This window comes from Nycticebus coucang, chromosome 5 (genome assembly GCF_027406575.1).
Source record: "Nycticebus coucang isolate mNycCou1 chromosome 5, mNycCou1.pri, whole genome shotgun sequence".
Taxonomy (NCBI): domain Eukaryota; kingdom Metazoa; phylum Chordata; class Mammalia; order Primates; family Lorisidae; genus Nycticebus; species Nycticebus coucang.
In genome coordinates, this window is record NC_069784.1 from 44,819,089 (window position 1) to 44,840,286 (window position 21,198).

Below are 21,198 nucleotides of genomic sequence, written 5' to 3' on the forward strand. Positions count from 1 at the left end.
CCAAACAGCTGGGACTAAAAGTGCCCATCACAAGGCCTGGTTTTGTTGCAGTTGTCATTGCTGTTTAGCAGGCCCAGTCTAGGCTAAACCCACCAGCTCTGGTGTATGTGGCCGGCACCCTAACTCACTAAACTATGGGTGTCAAGCTAACCACCTCGTTTCTGAAAAAGACCCGAGCACTGTGGTGAGCACCTATAATCCCAGCTACTCAGAAGACTGAGGCAAGAGGACTGCTTGAGCCCAAAAGTTTGAGGTTGCTGTGAGCTTTTACGCCATAGCACTCTAAGGGCGACAAATGAAAAACTGTGTCAAAAAATAAAATAAATAAATAAATAAACAAGTGAAAATCACACAGGATGATTTTGATATGATAACTGAGGACCTAGAAGTTGGATCACATAAAATATAGTCAAGTTGTTGGTAAGTGAAATCTGTGCAAGCCTCTTCTCTCAGCCAATAATAAGATTCAGACAGAAGTTCAGTTCAATGCCATGCTAAAGCTGCCCACTTTGAGAACTGTTCCAAAATATAGAAAAGAATTCTAGCACCTGTGGCTGAGTGAGTAGAGCGCCAGCCCTGTATACCAAGGGTGGCGGGTTTGAACCCGGCCCTGGCCAAACTGCGACAAAAAATAGCCGGGCATGGGTGGCTCCTGTGGCTCAAAGGGGTAGGGCGCTAAGTCCCATATGCCAGAGGTGGCAGGTTCAAACCCAGCCCCGGCCAAACACTGCAAAAAAAAAAAAAAAAATTAGCCGGGCATTGTGGCTGGCACCTATAGTCCCAGCTACTCAGGAGGCTGAGGCAAGAGAATTGCTTAAGCCCAAGAGTTGGAGGTTGCTGTGAGCTGTGACACCACAGCCCTCTACCAAGGGCAACAAAGTGACAACTCTGTCTCAAAAAAATAAATAATAAAGAAAAATGACTCATGACATACATGGGAACAACAGTAAGATCAACAGTGAGCAGAAGAAAACAGAGAACCAGAAAGCAGTGGGATGACATAATTCATGTGGTAAAAGAAAACACTTGCCTACAATTACAATGTATTAATAATGAAATAAAGAAAAAAATTAGGCTAAGAGGAAACACCAATAGAAAATGTAGAAAGAAAAAATAAATAAAAATTACCAAGAATTCTATATTCTTCAAGGCTCACGTGCAAAAACAAAAATGAAATACATACTCTGATAAAAATGGACTGAGAGAATTCACTGCTAGTCATCCTGCCTTACAAGAAATATTAACAAAAATTCTTCATAGTCCCAGCTACTTGGGAGGCTGAGGCAAGAGAATCACTTAAGCCCAGGAGTTGGAGGTTGCTGTGAGCTGTGTGAGGCCACGGCACTCTACCGAGGGCCATAAAGTGAGACTCTGTCTCTACAAAAAAAAAAAAAAAAAAAAAATTCTTCAGATTCAAAGGAAGTGACATCAGACAGTAACTCAAATGCATATTTAAAAAAAGAGTACTAATGAAGTTAATTACATTTACATGGGTAACCCATACAAACCTATTTTTCTCCTTCCCTCACCTATTTGTTACTTTTTGAGATAGGATCCCACTCTGTTTCCCAGGACAGAGTGCAATGAGTGTGGTATAGCTCACTGCAAACTCATATTCCTGAGCTCAAGTGATACTCCTGCCTCAGCCTCCCAAGTAGTTGGGAGTACATGTTTGTGCCGGTGCACCTAGCTAATTTTTCTGTTTTTTGTAGAGATAAGGTCTCCCTTTTGCTCAGGCTGGTCTCAAACCTCTGACCTCAAACAATCCTTCCCCAGTGGCCTCTCAAGAGTGCTAAGATTCCAGGTATGCGCCACCACACCTGGCCTCCTACACTTACTTAAAAGAAAACTGCAATGCTGCCTCATGGCTCACACCTATTATCCCAGCACTCTGGGAGGCCAAAATGGGTGGATTGCCTGAACAAGAACGAGACAAGCTCTCTAAAAACATCTGGGCACTGCTGTGGGTACCTGTTGTGGGTACCTGAGGCTGAGGAAAGAGGATCTCTTGAGCTCGAGAGTATGAGGTTGCCATTGAGTTATGATGCTGCAGCACTCTACCAATGGTGACAAAATGAGACTCTGTCACTTCCCCTCTCCAAAAATAAATAAAATAATAAAAAAGAAAGAAAATTAGGCAGTGCCTATGGCTCAGTGAGTAGGGCGCCGGCTCCATGTACCAAGGGTTGGTGGGTTCAAACCCAGCCACGAACAAACTGCAAAAAAATAGCCGGGTGTTGTAGCAGGCGCCTGTAGTCCCAGCTACTCGGGAGGCTGAGGCAAGAGAATCACCTAAAGCCCAATAGCTAGAAGTTGCTGTGAGCTGTGATGTCACAGCGCTCTACCGAGGGCGACAAAGTGAGACTCTAGCTCTAAAGAAAAAAAAAGAAAGAAAACTGCATAAACCATCATAGCAAAAAGGATTAGAGAGAGACTGGAAGTTATGTATACTGGAATGTGGACATGGCATCAAACCATAACTGGCATTAATAACAATTGAAAAGATTAATATAAATGACTATATAAATAGATTTTTTCTTCTTTCTTCAAAAACCACAGAAGGTGTATAAACCAGTAACTATAACACTGTACTCCTGGTTTTATAACACACAGATATATAATATATATATCTATAACATATACATTAATACTAATAATTGCACAAAAGAGGATGGGGGAGTCACACTGGAGCAAAGCTTCTGTGTTTTACTAAAGTCAAGTTAGTAGTAATTTGAAGTGGACTGTGATAAATATAGATGCACATTATAATCCCTGATGCAAACACTAAGAAATTGACTCAAAAACTATAGCAGAGAGATCAAAGGAATTACACTAGGAAATTTTGACTACAAAAGAAGGTAAATAACAACCAATGAACAAAAAAGAAAAAATAATGAGCCACAAGGCAAACAAACAGCAAATCCACCAACATGGATCTGATCATGGCATTGATAGTAAATCTGATCCTATCAGTGGTAGTATAAATTAGAATAAATTAAGGATGCCAGTGAAGACAGAAATGGTCAAACCAAGATAAGAAAAAAGTAACTACATACAGACACATTTTAAATCAAAGACTCACAATAAATGAGCAAAAAAAGATGGAAAAGGTAAGTCACGGAAATAGTAATTATAAAAGAGCTGAAGTAGCTATCCAGATATCAGATTAGACCTGTATACAAAAATAACTATTAGAGACGAAAGTAAATTTTTTGAACAGGCATGGTTGCTAATGCCTGTAATCTCAGCACCCCAAAGGAGTAAAAGCTGAGGAAGGAGGATAGTTTGAGGTCCGCTGTTGGAGACCAGCCTGGGCAACATTACAAGACTTAGTCTCTACAAGAAAAATATCAAAAAATAAAAATAAAGTTAGCCAGGCAGGATGGCATATGTCTTAGCTACTAAGGAAGTTGAGGCCGAAGGAATGTTTGAGCCCAGGAGGTTGAGGTTGCTGTGAGTCACAATTTAGTCACTGTACTCTAGCCTAGGTGACAGAGTGAGACCCTGTTTTTTAAAAAAAAAAAAATAGTAAGTTTTTATAATAAAAATACCAATTCTGCCCAGGCGCTCTGGCTCACACCTGTAATCCTAGCACTCTGGGAGGCTGAGGTAGGTGGATTGCCTGATCTCAGGAGTCCAAAACCAGTCCGAGCAAGAGCAAGATCCCTTCTCTAAAAAAACTAGCCAGGCATCATGGCGGACACTTGTAGTCCCAGCTACTTGGGAGGCTGAGGTAAGAGGATTACTTGAGCCCACGAGTTTGAGGATGCTGTGGGCTCTGATGCCACAACACTCTACCCAGGGCAACAAAGTGAGACTCTGTCTCAAAAAAGTAAAATAAAATAAATACATGAAAAAGTACATCAAGATCAAATTGCTAAAAGCTAGTGATGAAAACTAAGCCTTAAAGGCAGAGGGGGGAAAAAGACACACTACATACTTAGGAGCAAAGATTAAAAAGCAAGGAATAGCTCCTTAAAAACTATATAAATCTGAAGTCAGTAGAGTGACATCATTCAACTAGTGTGACACAAGAATAATAAACCAACCAAAGTCACAAACAATTGCACAGGAGGGAGGCCAAAAGAGATTGCAGATACAGAATTAATACATTAAACATAAATGTTTACTATACTAAAACAGAATCCCATTTACTATAACCAAGGAAAAATAGTATGAGAATAGTTTAAAAGGAACAGAAATCTAGAAGCGCAATAACAGCTAAATAACAAGAAAAATTATTATAGTGGAAGGTGCTCATTATAAAAATAGAATTATACTAAAACTTTCTGGTACATTTTTCAAGTAAGGTAAAAAAGAAAAGAAATAAATAATACAATTTTTTTTTTTTTTTGGAGACAGAGCTTCGCTTTGTTGCCCTCAGTAGAGTGCTATAGCGTCACAGCTCACAGCATCCTCCAGCTCTTGGGCTTGGGCAATTCTCTTGCCTCAGCCTCCCAAGCAGCTGGGACCACAGGCACCCGCCACAACGCCTGGCTATTTTTTGTTGCATTTTGGCCGGGGCCAGGTTGGAACTCGCCACCCTCGGTATTTGGGACTGGCACCACACTCACTGAGCCAAAGGCACCACCCAAAATAAATAATATTTTTATATATTTCCCAGAATGGAAAACATACAATTTTTGGTATGTCTAAGGAACATTTAACAAAATCTGATCTTGTATTTAGCTAACAAAAACAAACAAGAAAAAAACCCTTTCAATTCAAAGGGTACCAAGTAAAAATAAACAAAAAGGTTACTACAAACAACCCAAAAGAAAAATAAGATCCAGTTGGAAATTTAAACTAAAATTACAGCTATGTAGAAAAAAAGTAGTAGAAACAGTTTTTATTACTCAACGGTCTTATTACTAACTGAAGCCTTAAATGTTTTTTTTATTTTTATTTATTTATTTTTTTTATAGACAAGAGTCTCACTTTGTAGCCCTCAGTAGAGTGCCATGGCATCACAGCAACCTCCAGCTCTTGGGCTTAGGCTATTCTCTTGCCTCAGCCTCCCGGGTAGCTGGGACTACAGGCATCTGCCACAACACCTGGCTATTTTGTTGTTGCAGTTTGGCCAGGGCCGGGTTCGAACCCACCACCCTCAGTATATTGGGCCAGTGCCCTACTCACTGAGCCATAGGCACTGCCTGAAGGCTTAAATGTTTAGAAAAAAATCCTAAGAATAGAACTTAGATCTTTCCCTGAGAAACTTTCAAAGAATAAAACAAACCTAAATGAGAATGGAATACAAAAAGATGAAATATAATTAATGCAAACAAAATTGAAGAAAAACTGATGAACTTAAAATTAATTTTTCTTTAAGAAAAAGGTAAAATTGGCTCGGTACCTGTAGCTCAGCAGCTAAAGCGCCAGCCACATGTACTGGGGCTGGAGGATTCAAACCTGGTCCAGACTTGCCAAACAATATTAACAGCTATTACAACAACAACAACAACAACAACAACAAAAAACAGCCAAGCACTGTGGCAAGCGCCTGTAGTCCTAGGTACTTGGGAGGCTGAGGCAAGAGAATCGCTTAAGCCCAAGAGTTTGAGGTTGCTGTGAGCCATGACACCACAGCACTCTCTACCAAGGGTAACATAGTGAGACTCTGTCTCAAGAAAAAAAAAGAAAGAAAGAAAGAAAAAGGTAAAATAAACCTTCAGAAATCTAATAAGGAAGAAAAAGACATATTGAAGTGAGAATGAAGAAAGATAATTTTGAAAGGTTATAATTTTTATCAGCAAATTGGATGTGTAACTCTAAAGCAATAAATTTTAAAATCTAAATATACAATTTTCTAGAAAATATGATTTAACAAAAACAAATAAAGAATTAAATTTGAATGACTACTGTATTAACACACAAAGACTATAAAGAACTGACATTTTAAAAATACGCACTCCAGGCCAGGCATGGCGGCTCCCACCTGTAATCTTAACACTCTAGGAGGTTAAAGCAGAAGGATCTCTTGAACACAATAGTTTGAGGTTTCTATGAGCTAGGCTCATGCCATGGTACTCAGCATAGGCAACAGAGTGAGACTGGGTAAAAAAATATATATTCTTGTGAAGTTTAAACGAGATGTTTCTGAAAATCTTTAAAAGCTAAAGCAGAACATAAAGATAGTAACATAATAGGCTCAGGGCCTGTGGCTCAAGTGGCTAAGGTGCCAGCCACATACACCAGAGCTGGCGGGTTCAAATCCAGCCTGGGCCCACCAAACAACAATGACAGCTGCAACTAAAAACTAGCCAGGCATTGTGGCGGGCACCAGTAGTCCCAGCTACTTGGGAGGCAAAAGCAGGAGAATCACTTGAGCCCAGGAGTTGAGAGGTTGGTGTGAGCTGTGATGCCATAGCACTCTACCCAGGGCGGCAGCTTGAGGCTCTGTCTCCAAGAAAAAAACATAATAAATAATAAAAAATACAGGTAGTTTTACAGATGAGCATGTTTAAACAAAAAAGCAACATTCCCTGAACGGAGAACAAAAGAGTGAAAAATCTCAATTTATTTTATAGGGCCCAACATCACCTTAGTATTAAAACCTGATAAAAACAATGCAAAAGAAGAAAATTGCAGACCACTTTTAACATACTGATTGTACAATTCCAAAGGAAATATTAGTAAACAATCTTGTAATTTTTCCAAAAGATAATACATTAGGGTTCAGCGCCTGTAGCTCAGTGAGTAGAGCACCGGCCACATGCACCAAAGATGGTGGGTTCAAGCCTAGCCCGGGCCTGTTAAACAACAGTGACAACTGCAACCAAAACATAGCCAGGCGTTGGGGTAGGCGCCTGCAGTCCCAGCTACTCGGGAGGCTGAGGCAAGAGAATTGCTTAAGCCCAAGAGTGTGCAGTTGCTGTGAGCTTAGACACCACAGCACTCTACCATGAGCAACATAGTGAGACTCTGTCTCAAAAAAAAAAAAAAAAAAAAAAAGATAATATATTAGGATGGAGTAGGGTTTACATCAGCAATTCAAGGATTACTCAACAGGAGGAAAATTAACAAAACAATCATATCAAAGGAGAAAACTAAATGGTAATATAAATAAATAGTATATGAAAAAACTCAGACATTGATTACATTTAAAAAGAAAACAACTTAAATATGAAAAGAATGATATCAAAGGGCCAAATAACATTTAGAATTAGTAAAACATTAAAAACTTTTTTTTTAGACAGAGTCTCAAGCTGTCGCTCTGGGAAGAGTGCCATGGCATCACAGCTCACAGCAACCTCAAACTCTTGGACTCACGGGATTCTCTTGCCTCAGCCTCCCCAGTAGCTGGGAGCACAGGCGCCTGCCACAACATCCAGCTATTTTTTTGTTGTTATTGTTGCAGTTGTCATTGTTGTTCTACCTGGCCCAGGCTGGGTTCGAACCTGCCAGCCTTGGTATATGTGGCCAGCGCCCTACCCACTGAGCTACAGGGGCACCGCCCACATTAAGAACTTTTTTTTTTTCTTCTTTTTTTGGTGGAGACAGAGTTCTATCCTATGCCCTGAGCAGAGTGCAATGGCATCGTAGCTCACTGCAACCTCAGATTCGGGCTGTGGGCATCCTGTTGCCTCAGCCTCCAAAGCCGCTGGGATTACAGGTGCTCACCGCAGCACCCGGCTGGGTTTTTCCTTTTTTTTTTTAAGAGATAGAGTCTCACTTTGTTGCCCTCCATAGAGTGCCGGGAAGTCACTGCTCACAGCAACCTCCAGCTCTTGAGCTTAGGTGATTCTCTTGCTCAGCCTCCCAAGTAGCTGGGACTACAGAAGCCCGTGACAGTGCCTGGGTATTTTGTTGTTGTTGTTGTTGTTGTTGTTGCTGCAGTTTGGCCAGGGCTGGGTTTGAACCCGACACCCTCGGTATATGGGGCCAGTGCCCTACTCACTGAGCCACAGGCACTGCCCTGAGTTTTTCCATTTTTTTAATCACGAGTCAGGGTCTCACTCTAGCTCAGACAAGCCTCGAACTCCTGAGCTCAAGCAATCTTCTCATCTCAGCCTCCCATAGCGCTGGGATTACAGGTGTGAGCCACTGCACCCAGCCACATTAAGAACTTTTTCATTCATGTTAGAAACTAGGCAACATTTATCAAAGACACAATACAGCAAAACAAGAGCAAAGATTCTGGACCCAGACTTAGATTTAAATCCCAGGTCCAGACTCTTCAGAGCTATATGATTTTGTGTTGGTTCTTTAACCTTGGAATCTTTGCTTCCTTTTTGTAAACAGAAATAATAATAGTACCTATCTCGAAGGCTGTTAGGAAGATTACACGTTTATATAAAATCTGACAAAAGTCAGAAAATGTAAGCCATCATTACAAATTCACTGCATAACAGAATTTACTGTAATAGTAATGTGATTATTTGCATTGTTCACTGCAGTACAACACAACAGAGGCCACGAGGCACCTGGAAAGTGGCTAGTAAGATTAACAGACTAAATTCTTAAATTTAAGTTTTAGTTAACTAAAAATTAAATAGCCACAAATGACCAGCTGCCTTGGTACAAGACACTGCAGTTCTATGTAGAATGCTTAAGATGTTGCTTATTTTTTTAAGACTACTAAAATTAAAAAGAAAAATTAACAGCTACTCAACTTCCAATAATGTTCACAATGAAAAGCAAATTCTCTCCTCAAAGGCAAAGTACAAAACTGTTCAAAACTGTCAACAAAAAAAACTAATTCAGGGGGTGGCACCTGTGGCTCAGTGAGTAGGGCGCCGGATTCAAACCCAGCCCCAGCCAAACTGCAACAAAAAAAAAATAGCTGAGTGTTGTGGCGGACACCTGTAGTCACAGCTACTTGGGAGGCTGAGGCAAGAGAAATCACCTAAGCTGGAGGTTGCTATGAGCTGTGATGCCACAGCACTCTACCGAGGAGAACAAAGTGAGATTCTCTCTCTAAAAAAACAAAAACTAATTCAGACCACTGGGAATTAATTATTATCAGACAAAATGAGAAGCAATTGTTCTATAAAGACAGCTAAAGTTTCAGGCCTTCTGCCTGATTCCCCTCCTCTCTCACTTCAATGGTCTGGCCTGCAAGATCAGTAGTTTTACTAGAACGGAACTGACCAAAAAAACAGCAGCTCTGCTGTCATGTGAGGCAGAATTGAGGAAGGAGGCAAAAGAGAAAACAGAAGTTTATAACCAGGTATAAATTGCTATCTATGGAAAGAACATGCTTTGCTATACTTGGGTTGGGTGTACAGTTGAAGCAAGCAACAGACCAATCACTAAATTAACACAAAGAACCCTGAAATGAGAGGGTCTCACAATGGCTTAGATAAACCTCTCTATATATACTTGGCTAACTAGGAAACTGCACGTTTAAAAAAAAAAAAAAGATCCCAAAAAAGCCTAAAGGCCTTCTGAGACTGAAGATAATGATATCAAAGCAGCTACTATAAATATTTTCAAAGAATGAAAAACTATGGCACTGCCTCAACAGATAAGAGATCTCAAGAGAGGACTAGAAACTATTTTAAAAAAAAAAAATTACCTGGTTTCTTGTACCCTCAACAAATCCCCAATTAAAAAAAAAAAAATCTATACATTTAGTTCTTTGAGAATTTTCCATACTTCTTTCCATAGAAGTTGTATTAGTTTGCAGTCCCACCAACAGTGCAAAAGTGTTCCCTTCTCTCCACATCCATGCCAGCATCTGCACTTTAGAGACTTTGTAATGTGGGCTATCCTCACTGGGGTTAGGTGATATCTCAGAGAGGTTTTGATTTGCACTTCTCTGATAATTAGGGAAGATGAGCTTTTTTTATGTTTGTTGGGCATTTTTCATCTTCAGAGAAAGTTCTGTTCAAGTCTCTTGCCCACTTATAAACGGTTGTTTGCTCTTTTCTTGTTGATCAATTTGAGTTCTCTGTAGATTCTAGTTATTTGCCCTTTGTCAGATTCATAGCATGCAAATATGTTCTCCCATGCTAAAAGCGGTTTGCTTTAGTTGTTGTACCTTTAGCTGTGCAGAAGCTTTTTAGCTTGATCATGTCTCATTCAGTTATTTTTGGTGTTGCTGCAATTGCCAAGCAACCCAAGTGCCCATCAACCCATGAAAGGGTTGTTTGTTAATCATGGAAGGATTAACAAACTGTGGTACCATTCAGCCATAAGAAGATGGAGACTTTACATCTTTAGTGTTTACCTAGATGGAATCAAAACACGTTCTTAATGAAGTATCACGCAAATGGAAAAACAAGTATCCAAAGTACTCAATACTAATATGAAATCAATATATACACAACTATACACCCTCATGAAAGAAAAACACAAGTATATTCAAGTGAGGGGGAGGAGGGATAGGAGAAGAGGAAGGGTGATTGACCAGTTCTCAATATTCAGTTAGAGTTCCACTACCACTTCAACTCTACCTTAGAAACAAAAACAATATAACCCAAGCATTTGTAACCTCTTATTAATCTTAAATTTAAAAAAAAAAAAGAATCTATACAGATGAAAGCATAATATCCAAAATGAAAATGTCACTACTTTTCTGAACTCAACAATAGACTATACGTAAACTTGTAAATAGATAAATTTAAAATATACAGTCCAAAAATCAGAGAGGAAAAAATACTTACGAGAAATAAACAGATCTTCAGAGACAAGTGAAACAATGTCAAGATTGCCAACATAAATGTAATGAAAGTCACAGGAGATAAAAGGAGTAGAGTCTGAAGAAATTAATGGCAAAAAAAACATTAAAACTTGATGAAATACATTAATCTACAATTCAAAAAGCTGATAGAACCCCAAATAGGACAAATAGAAACTGAATCAAACCCAACCATAATACAGTCAAAGGGCTGAAAACCAAGAGGAAAACAATTCATCAAGGGAACAAAAATACCATCAACATCTGACTTTTCACAGAAACAATGGAGGCCAAGAAGCAATTAAATAACATATTCAAAGTACTGAAAGAATGTAAACCACAAAATGTATATCCAACAAAAAACATCTTTCAAAAATGAAAGAAAGATAAACAAATTCATAGATTGACAGAAATTGAGAGAATGTCACTAGCATATTTGTACCACAAAAAAAATACTGAAGAACAGAAATCTTTCAAGCTGAAAGGAAATAAAACCAGACAACGACTAAAATCCACAGGAAGGAAATGAGAAACACCAGAAATGGTAAATACAAAGGGAAGACATAAAAACACTTTTTTCTCTTATTTTACAAAAATAAGACTGTTGAGAGCAATAACACATTGATTTGACAGTTTTTAAAATCATAAATGTAATAATTAAGAGTACAAAGGATATAATTGAAGCTATAGAGGAGCAAAGTTGCTGTATTTTAACAAAATTAATATAATACCCTGAAATGGACTGTGATTAAAGATGCATCATAATTGCAAAAATAACAACTAAAACAAAAACAAAGTAAAAACAAAATCAGAAAAAATTTTAAAGTACACTAAATATATTGGTTAAACTGGACACCACAGCTGGCCAAAAAGAAAAAAGAAATCAAAATATTGGTGAACACAAAAGTCTTAGTAAAGAAGGAAAAGAACAAAAATGACATGACACATACAGAAAAAAAAAAAAAAAAACACAAAATGGCCAACCTAAATCAAACCACATCACTACTCACATTAAATATAAATGGACAAAACATTACAATGAAAGAGGAGAGATTATGAGAATAGGCTAAAAGCAGGATCCAACTACATGCCTTCTAAAAGAAACATCTTTGGCTTCAGGGCCACAAATAGATTGAAAGCAAAAAAAAGAGAACAAAAGACGTATCATAAAAACCGTAGCCAAAGAGCTGGAGTAGCTATGTCAACATTAGGAAAAAAATAGACTTTCACAGAACGTTACTAGACACAAAGAAATACTGGTTTTTGTTTGCTGTTTCTGTTTTTGAGACAGAGTCTCACTGAGTTGCCCCGGGGTAGAGTGCCATGGTGCTCACAGCAACCTCAAACTCTCAGGCTCAAGCGATCCTCTTGCCTCAGCCTCCTGAGTAGCTGAGACTGCAGGTACCCATCACAACCCTCAACTAGTTTTTTTCTATTTTTAGTAGAAATGGGGTCTAGCTTTGCTCAGGCTAGACTCCGACTCCTGAACTCAGGGGGTCCACCTGCCTCAGCCTACTAGAGTGCTAGGATTACAGGTGCCAGCCACCTTGCCAGGCCAAAGAAACACTATATACCTTAAAGGATCTTCTGCTTCAGTTGCTGGGGGGCAGTGATATACATATATATATATTTTTTTTTTTAAGGGTCAATACATCAGGACTGTGTAACAATTATAAACATATACACAAACAAAATCAAAAGTATTGAGAAATGGACAATTCAACAACTGTACTTGGTTATTTCAATATTCATCTTAGTAACTGATAAAAAGAATTACACAGAAAAATTACTAATGAGGCTCAGCGCCTGTGGCTCAAGCGGCTAAGGCACCAGCCACATACACCTGAGCTGGTGAGTTCAAATCCAGCCCAGGCCCACCAAACAACAATGATGGCGGCAACCAAAAAATAGCCGAGTGTTGTGGCAGGCACCTATAGTCTCAGCTACTTGGGAGGCAGAGGCAGGAGAACTGCTTCAGCCCAGGGGTTGGAGGTTGCTGTGAGCTGTGATGCCACAGCACTCTACCCAGGGCAACAACCTGAGATCTGTCAAAAAAAAAAAAAAAATTACTAATAGAAGGCTATTACACACTAATCAATTTGAGGTAACCAATATAGAACAAACACTCCATCCAAAGACAGAATATACATTCTGTTCAAGCATAGATGGAACTTTTTCAAAGATAGACCACTTACTGGACTAGAAATCTGTAAACTAACCAAATCAAGGCCACACGCTATTTCTGTGTGAACCAATACCTAAAAACAATTTTTGCATTTGCATAGACTGCAGAAGAAAAGGGGGAAGAAGAAAGGGAGGAAAGAGAGGAAGAAGAAGAAGTTGGCAACTACAACAGAGATTATACATGGCCTGCAGAGCATACAATACTTACTCTCTTTGGTCCTTACAGAAATAGTTCACTCACCCCTGTGCTAGTATAAGACAAGTCTCAATCATTTGAAAAGGCTTGAAATCATACAAAGTATGTTTCCCTACTATGGTTGCTACCACAACTGAATTTACAGTTGACCCTTGAATAATGCAAGTTTGAACTGTGCAGGTCCAATCATGAGGATTTTCCTTCACCCCTGCCACCCCTGAGACAACAAGATCAATATGCCCCCTTCCTCTTCCTCCTCAGTCTATTGAGACTCTCTCTCTCTCTCTCTGGAACAAAACAAAACAAAAAAGAAAAAAAAAATTAACAACTGAAAGAAATCTCAAAAGCCCCAAATATTTGGAAACGTAACTTCTGAAAGACCCACTGCTTAAAAAAGAAATGAGAGCTGGGTACAGTGGTGGCTCAGGCCTATAATCCTAGCACTTTGGAAGGCTGGAGCAGAAGGATCACTTGAGCCTAAAAGCTCAAGCCCAGCCTGGGCAATAGTGAGACCTCATCTCCACAAAACATAAAAATAAATCTGAACTATCCACAGGAGGATAAATAAATTGTGGTATAGTAATAGAGTAATATAGTAATGAAATTCATACAAAAGAGCTACACACATCAACACAGGTAAATCTCAAGAAAAGAATGTTAAATGAATAGAACAAGGGGCAAAATAAAAAATAATAATAAATAAATTTAAACAAAATAAACAAGGTGTGGTTGCGAGTGCCTAAGTCACAGCTACTCAGGAGCCCAAGACAGGAAGATCACTTGAGCCCAGGAGTTGGATGGAGGCTGCAAGGAGCTATGATGATGCCACTGCACTGTAGCTTGGGCAACAGAGTGCGAGACTCTACCCGACCACCTGCCAATTAAAGCTAAATATATATTTTCATGGAATAACACTAAAGAAGTGCTTAGGGCAGCACCCGTAGCTCAGTGGGTAGGTGGTGGCGCAGCCTACATACACCAAAGCTGGCAGGTTTAAACCCAGTCCAGGCCAGCTAAAGCAACAATGACAACAACAACAACAAAAGTAGCCACAAGTAGTCCCAGCTATTTGGGAGGCTGAGGCAAGATAATCACTTAAACCCAAAAGTGTGAGGTTGCTGTGAGTTGTAACGCTACAGCACTCTACCGAGGACGACAGCTTGAGACTCTGTCTCAAAAAATAAAAGATGGGCGGCATCTGTGGCTCAGTGAGTAGGGCACTGACCCCATATACCGAGGGTGGCAGGTTCAAGCCCAGCCCCAGCCAAACTGCAACAACAACAAAAAATACCCAGGCACTGTGGCGGGCTTCTGTAGTCCCAGCTACCAAGAGGCTGAGCAAGAGAATCGCTTAAGCCCGAGAGCTGGAAGTGGCTGTGAGCTGTGATGCCACAGCACTCTACCAAGGGTAACAAAGTGACACTCTTTAAAAAAAAAGAAAGAAAGAAAGAAAGAAACAGAAAGTACCAAGGGAAGCCCGAGTGCACTGGGTCATGCCTGTAGTCCTAGCACTCTGGAAGGGCAAGTGCAGTGGCTCACACCTGTAGTCCTAGCATTCTGGGAGGCCAAGGTGGGTGGATTGCTTGAGCTAAGGAGTTCAAGATCAGCCTAAGCAAAGGGCGAGAGAGACCCCATCTCTACCAAAATAGAGAAATGAGCCAGGTGTGGTGGCTGGCACCTATGGTTCCAGCTACTCAAGAGGCTGAGGCAGGAGATCACCTGAGTCCAGGAGTTTGAGGTTGCTGTTGAGTTATGATGCCACAGCACTCTACCCTGAGAAACAGAGACTCTGTCTCCCAAAAAAAAAGGTACGAAGGAAGAATGTGAACTTCCATCTCACCCATCTGCAACAAAGCAGTGCAAGTTAGTACTCACTCTACTTTTGCCAGTGAAGTATCAGGCCTAAGGGGAAGCTGAAGATACATACCCACCTGACCATTATGTTACACCTCAATGGAAAGACTGCCAGCTAAAAATGAAGATTAAATAGGATTTTTTTTTTTTTAAGACAGAGTCTATGTCACCCTCAGTTGAGTGCTATGGTGTCACAGCTCACAGCAACTTAAAACTCTTGGGCTCAAACGATTATCTTGCCTCATCCTCCCAAGTAGCTGGGACTACAGGCACCCACCACAACATCTGGCTATTTTGTTGTTGTTATTGTTGTTTAGCAGGCCACAGCAAGGTTCAAACCCATCAGCCCTCTAACCACTGGAGATATCGGTACCAAGCCAGATTAAATTAGATCTTTGAGTTTCAGAAATTTAACATCCAAAATATGCATAAGGCACTCACAAAATCTTGTCATAATACCAGGAATATCATAACTGATAAAAAACAATCAATACATGTAGTACATATCAAAATGAATCAGATGTCAGAAATATCTGACGTAAGTCTTTAGAGGAACCATTATAAAAATGCTTCCAAGAGCAATTACAAATGCCCTTGAATCAAACAAAAGAAAATATCAAAGAAATTGGTGATAGAAAAAAGACAAATGGAAATTATAGAACTAAAAAATACAATGATTTTTAAAATGTTTAAAAAACAACTATGGGCCAAGAGCAGTGGCTCACACCTGTAATCCTAGCATTCTCAGAGGCTGAGATGGGAGGATCACTTGAGCTCAGGAGTTTGAGACCAGCCTGAGCAACACTGAGAGCCCCATGTTCACTAAAAGCAGAAAAATTAGCCAGATATTGTGGTAGATACTTATAGTTCCAGCAACTCAGGAGGCTGAGGCAGGAGGATCACTTGAGTTTAAGGTTGCGGTGAACTAGACTGACACCTTGGCACGCTAATCTGGGCAACTGAAACTCTGTCTCAAAAATTAAAAACAAAACCAAAACTATGCAACCATTTAAACTTTCTAGAAATTGATCTAAGGGCATGCAACAAATAAATAACAATTTATTCAAGAAAACCTATTCTGGTTAAGTTCACAAACTCATCCTAGAAAAAGTGCTACACACCTCGTTGCTGAATATCACTAGTCACCAGATGGCTGAGGGGAGCACTTTTTCCAGGATAAGTTTGAGAACTTCACTGTCCAACCCTGTGTACCTTAGTAAAAACAGTCTCTGGCCACACCACCTCAACTCAACTCAACATAATGAAAGCAACGCTCCAGCAACCAAAATGATTACTCCCATTAGCTCCAAGTCAAGGACTACAGTATCTTCTCCAGGAGGGGAAGGCCACCACCATTTCTATCTCACGCAGTTCAAGATTATAAACGCTGAAGTCAAGACAGTGTGGCCAGAGGTCAGGAGCTCCCTTCTTCGGCCCAGCCCTAACTCCTAGGACAAAGTTGGGGTTTTGTTTTTGTTTGTTTTTTTTTTGGGGGGGGGGGTTGAGACAGAGTCTCAAGCTATTGCCCTTGGTAGTGCCATGGCATCGCAGCTCACAGCAACCTCAAACGCTTGGGCTTAACCAGTGGTTCTCAAACTTCTAATGCTGCGACCCTTTAATACAGTTCCTCATGTTGTGGTGACCCCCAACCATAAAATTATTTTCATTGCTACTTCATAACTGTAATTTTGCTATCACTATGAATCGTAATGTAAATATCTGATATGCAGAAGACCCCCAAAAGGGTCGCAACCCACAGGTTGAGAACCACTGGCTTAAGCAATTCTCTTGCCTCAACCTCCCAAGTAGCTAGGACTACAAGTACCGACAAACACCCAGCTATTTTTTGTTGAAGTTGTCGTTGTTTAGTAGGCCCGGGCCAGGGTCAAACCCACCAGCCCCAGTGGATGTGGCCGGGCACCCTAACCACTGAGTGTGGGAGCTGAGCCTAGGACAAAGGTTTTACCCCAGGCACATCACACAAAAAAAAACACTGGAGTAGCTCACTTGTAGGGCAGAGGATCCAAGCTAGGATAGACAAGCCAACAAGCCCAGAGGCTACTGCCCCTCACCCAATACCCTGCTCGTGTCAACCAAGGAAGTCAGCTAACGACTCCACATACAGCCCCAGAGAAATGGCTCAAAGAATTTACTCTTGGGGCCTCCCTCTTCTCTGGAAAAAGGGCTATCAAACTCTTCCCTAGGAAACTGACTATTTGGAACAGTGTGGGAAAGTTCAAGCCAAAGGGTACTCTTAAACAGTGAAAATTTTGATAGCAAACACTTAGAAGGAAGCTGGTAGCTCCAAGTGAATAAGCTAACCAAGCTAACCCACAGGAGAGCTAGTTACAAGCAAAAACCAAGGAAAAAAACAAACACAAAGAAGTCTCCTTGGGTCAAAACAAACCTCAAAGAATAACCTCAAAACTAACAGGAGGAGGCAGCGCACAGTGGCTCACACCTGTAATCTTAGCACTCTGGGAGGCCGGTGGATCGCAGGGACTCAGGAGTTTGAGACCAGCCTGAGAAGAGTGAGACTCCTGTCTTTAAAAATAGCCGGGCATTGTGGCAGGTGCCTGCAGTCCCAGCTACTTGGAAGGCTGAAGCAAGAGGATGGCTTGAGTCCAAGAGTTTGAGGTTGCTGTGAGCTATGATGCCACAGTACTCTACCAAGGGCGACAGGCGACAAAGTGAGACTGTCTCAAAAAAAAAGAAAGAAAACTTAGACACAAATGTTCACAGCAGCATTGTTTATAATACTCAAAAAGGAGAAACACCTCAAATGTCCATCAACTAATGAGTGGCTAAATTCATCAGTTGGCATATCCATTAAAAGAGTATATTATTCAGGCCTAAAAAGAATGAAGTACTGTCATATATTGAAAATATCAAGCTTAGCGGCGCCTATGGCTCAAGGAGTAGGGCGCCAGTCCCATATGCCGGAGGTGGCGGGTTCAAACCCAGCCCCAGCCAAAAACCAAAAAAAAAAAAAAAGAAAATATCAAGCTGAAAGAAGTAAGTCACACGAGACCACACCGAGACCACACACTATACAATTTCATTTGTAACAAATATCCAGAACAGGCAAATCTACAGAGATATAAAGTATATTCATGGTTACCTAGGTATGCAGGAGGCCATCAGGGAAATAGATAATAAATATAAGGGGGTACAGGATTTCTTTTGGGAGTAATGAAAATATTCTAAAATTATGGTAATGGTCACTAAACTCTATGACTACACTAAAAACTACTAAATTGTACACTTCAAATGTGTGAATTATATACTTTATGAATTATGTCAATCCATTTTAAAAAGAGTAGCTATATTGGCAAAGTGCGGTGGCTCACGCCTATAATCCTAGCACTCTGGGAAGCTGAGGCAGGTGGATTGCTTGAGCTCATGAGTTCGAGACCAGCCTGAGCAAAAATGAGACCCCATCTCTACTAAAACATAGAAAAACCAAGGCAAGAGGATAGCTTGAGCCCAAGAGTTGGAAGTTGCTGTGAGCTACGATGCCATTGCACTCTAACCAGGGTGACAGCTTGAGACTGCCTCAAAAAAAAAAAAAAAAAAAGAAAGAAAAAAAGAGTGGCTATATTAACATCAAAACAGGGCAGCGCCTGTGGCTCAGTGAGCAGGGCACCGGCCCCATATACCGAGGGTGGCTGGTTCGAATCCAGCCCCGGCCAAACTACAACAAAAAAATAGCCAGGTGTTGTGGTGGGCACCTGTAGTCCCAGCTACTCGGGAGGCTGAGGCAGGAAAATCGCCTAAGCCCAGGAGTTGGAGGTTGCTGTGAGCTGTGTGACGCCACGGCACTCTACCGAGGGCAATAAAGTGAAACTCTGTCTCTACAAAAAAAAACATCAAAACAAACAGACTGCGGAGCAAAAAACAAAACTACAGAAACTATGTACTGTATAGAAGTATCCTAAAATGTTGCCATTTACATAAGAGAAAATTTATTTGCATTGACATGGGGTCAAGTCTCATTATTTAAGATAATTATATTCCATAAAGTTGCAGCAAACAATAAATTAACAAATACTGAACAATTGCTCCTAGGGGATATGCATAATTAGGTTCCTGTGAGCCTCTGTTCACAATATTTTCATCAATGAATCAATACATTAACATTTTTAGGAGTAGCACCTGTGGCTCAGTGGGTAGGGCAGCAGCCCCATATACCGAGGGTGGTGGGTTCAAACTCGGCCCCAGCCAAACTGCAACAAAAAGACAGCCAGGCGTTATGGCGGGTGCCTATAGTCCCAGCTACTCGGGAGACTGAGGCAAGAGAATAGCCTAAGCCCAGGAGTTGGAGGTGGCTGTGAGCTGGGATGGTACAGCACTCTACTGAGGGTGATAAAGTGAGACTCTGTTTCTACCAAAAAAAAAAAAAAATTAATTAATTAACATTTTTTCTTTTTTGGAGACAGAGTATCCGTATGTTGCCCTCGACAGAGATGGCATCATACCTCATAGCAACCTCCAACTCCTGGAGTCGAGTGATCCTCTTATCTCAGCCTCCTGAGTAGCTAGGACTACAGCAACCCACCACAACACCTGACTAGTTTTTAGAGACAGGATCTCAGTCTCCCTCTTGCTCAGGCTCCCAGAGTGCTAGGATTATAGCCATGAGCCACCGCACCCAGCCAACATCTAACATTTTTACGTGCATTTATATTTAAACGACACTTCAACATATACTGTTGGTTCATTAACACTGAATTCACAGCCACAGCACTATAACTCATGCCTGAAGGAAACTTAACACACATTTTTTTTCCATAAAGCATTCACAGACTCTGTACACATAAGAACACTAGAGGGCACTTCAGCTTTACACTTAGGGGCCATTTTAATTAACTCACTAACCAAAAGCACAAAAATAAAAACTATGTGGCACTTAATAGGCTGCAACAAGGACACAAGTTTAACAAAAATAAAAACTATGTGGCACTTAATAGGCTGCAACAAGGACACAAGTTTATATTATGAGTGCTGAAAGAAGCCAGAGCATCTCTGTTTGACCTCAGCTGACAATATGGGAGTTGTGCAAGCCCAATTTTTTGCCACTCTACCCATGACCATGAAATCACTGTAAAAGCACTATGAGTATTAATATCAGGGTTTCATGCTCTAGAGGAAGCTACTGTAAACAGTCTGGGACATCTCATATTAGATAAAATTCTGTTTATCTACAAACGTATGTACGTTTCTCTGCATGTATAAATACAAGTATTTGCTCATTTTCTCTAAAGATAATAATAATAATAATATTGGGGTTTCAAATGAATTGCACTGAGTAGAATTCTAAAACACAGAACCAAGAATAAGGATCAACTAATTTTTTTAATATATGATAAAACATACTTAAAAAAAATTTTTTTTTAAAAAGAAAAAAAAATTTTTTTTGGGTGGTGCCTGTGGCTCAGTGAGTAGGACGCCAGCCCCATATGCCGAGGGTGGCGGGTTCAAACCCAGCCCCAGCCAAACTGCAACAAAAAAATAGCCGGGCGTTGTGGCGGGCGCCTGTAGTCCCAGCTGCTCGGGAGACTGAGGCAAGAGAATCGCGTAAGCCCAAGAGTTAGAGGTTGCTGTGAGCCGTGTGACGCCACGGCACTCTACCCGAGGGCGGTACGGTGAGACTCTGTCTCTACAAAAAAAAAAAAAAAGAAAAAAAATTTTTTTAACCTCCAGAAGGAAAAACTGACACTTTAAAAAGTGTTTTTATTGGGCAGTGTCTGTGGCTCAAAGGAGTGAGGCACTGGCCCCCCATATGCCAGAGGTGGCGGGTTCAAACCTGACCCCAGCCAAAAACTGCAAAAAAAAAAAAAAAAAAAAAGGTGTTTTTATTGTAGAATAAACATATCATAAAATTTGTCATTTTAACAATTACATATACAATTGTGTGGCATTAATTATACATCCATTACTATCATCTACTTTCAAAACCTTTGCTCATCACAAGTAGAAACTCTTATCTCCATTAAGCAACAACTCCTCATTCCCTCCCCAACCTCCATCCTAAACAATTCCCCATCTCCTCCCCTGACACCCCTGAGTAACTTCTAATCTACTTTCCAGTCTCTGTGAATGTGCTTATTCTGGACATTTCACGTAAGTGTAATCCCACAGTATTTGGCTTATTTCATTTATGTTTCCAAAGTTCATTATCGTTGGAGCATATGTCAGAACTTCACTCCTTTTTATGGCCCAATAATATTCTATTGTACTTATATACTGCATTTTATTAATTCGTCTGCTGATGGACACAAGTTGTTTCCCCCTTTTGGCTATTATGAATAATGCTGCAATAAACACTGGTAAGTAGTTGAGC

The 21,198-nt window shown here is 40.4% G+C and overlaps 2 protein-coding genes across 2 annotated transcripts in view; both read right to left on the reverse strand.

The window, feature by feature from the left end:
• TRIM33 (tripartite motif containing 33) overlaps nucleotides 1-21,198 on the reverse strand; it is a 132,699-nt gene that overhangs the window by 86,319 nt on the left and 25,182 nt on the right.
• BCAS2 (BCAS2 pre-mRNA processing factor) overlaps nucleotides 1-21,198 on the reverse strand; it is a 156,199-nt gene that overhangs the window by 33,726 nt on the left and 101,275 nt on the right. The gene's annotated exons all lie outside the window — the stretch shown is intronic.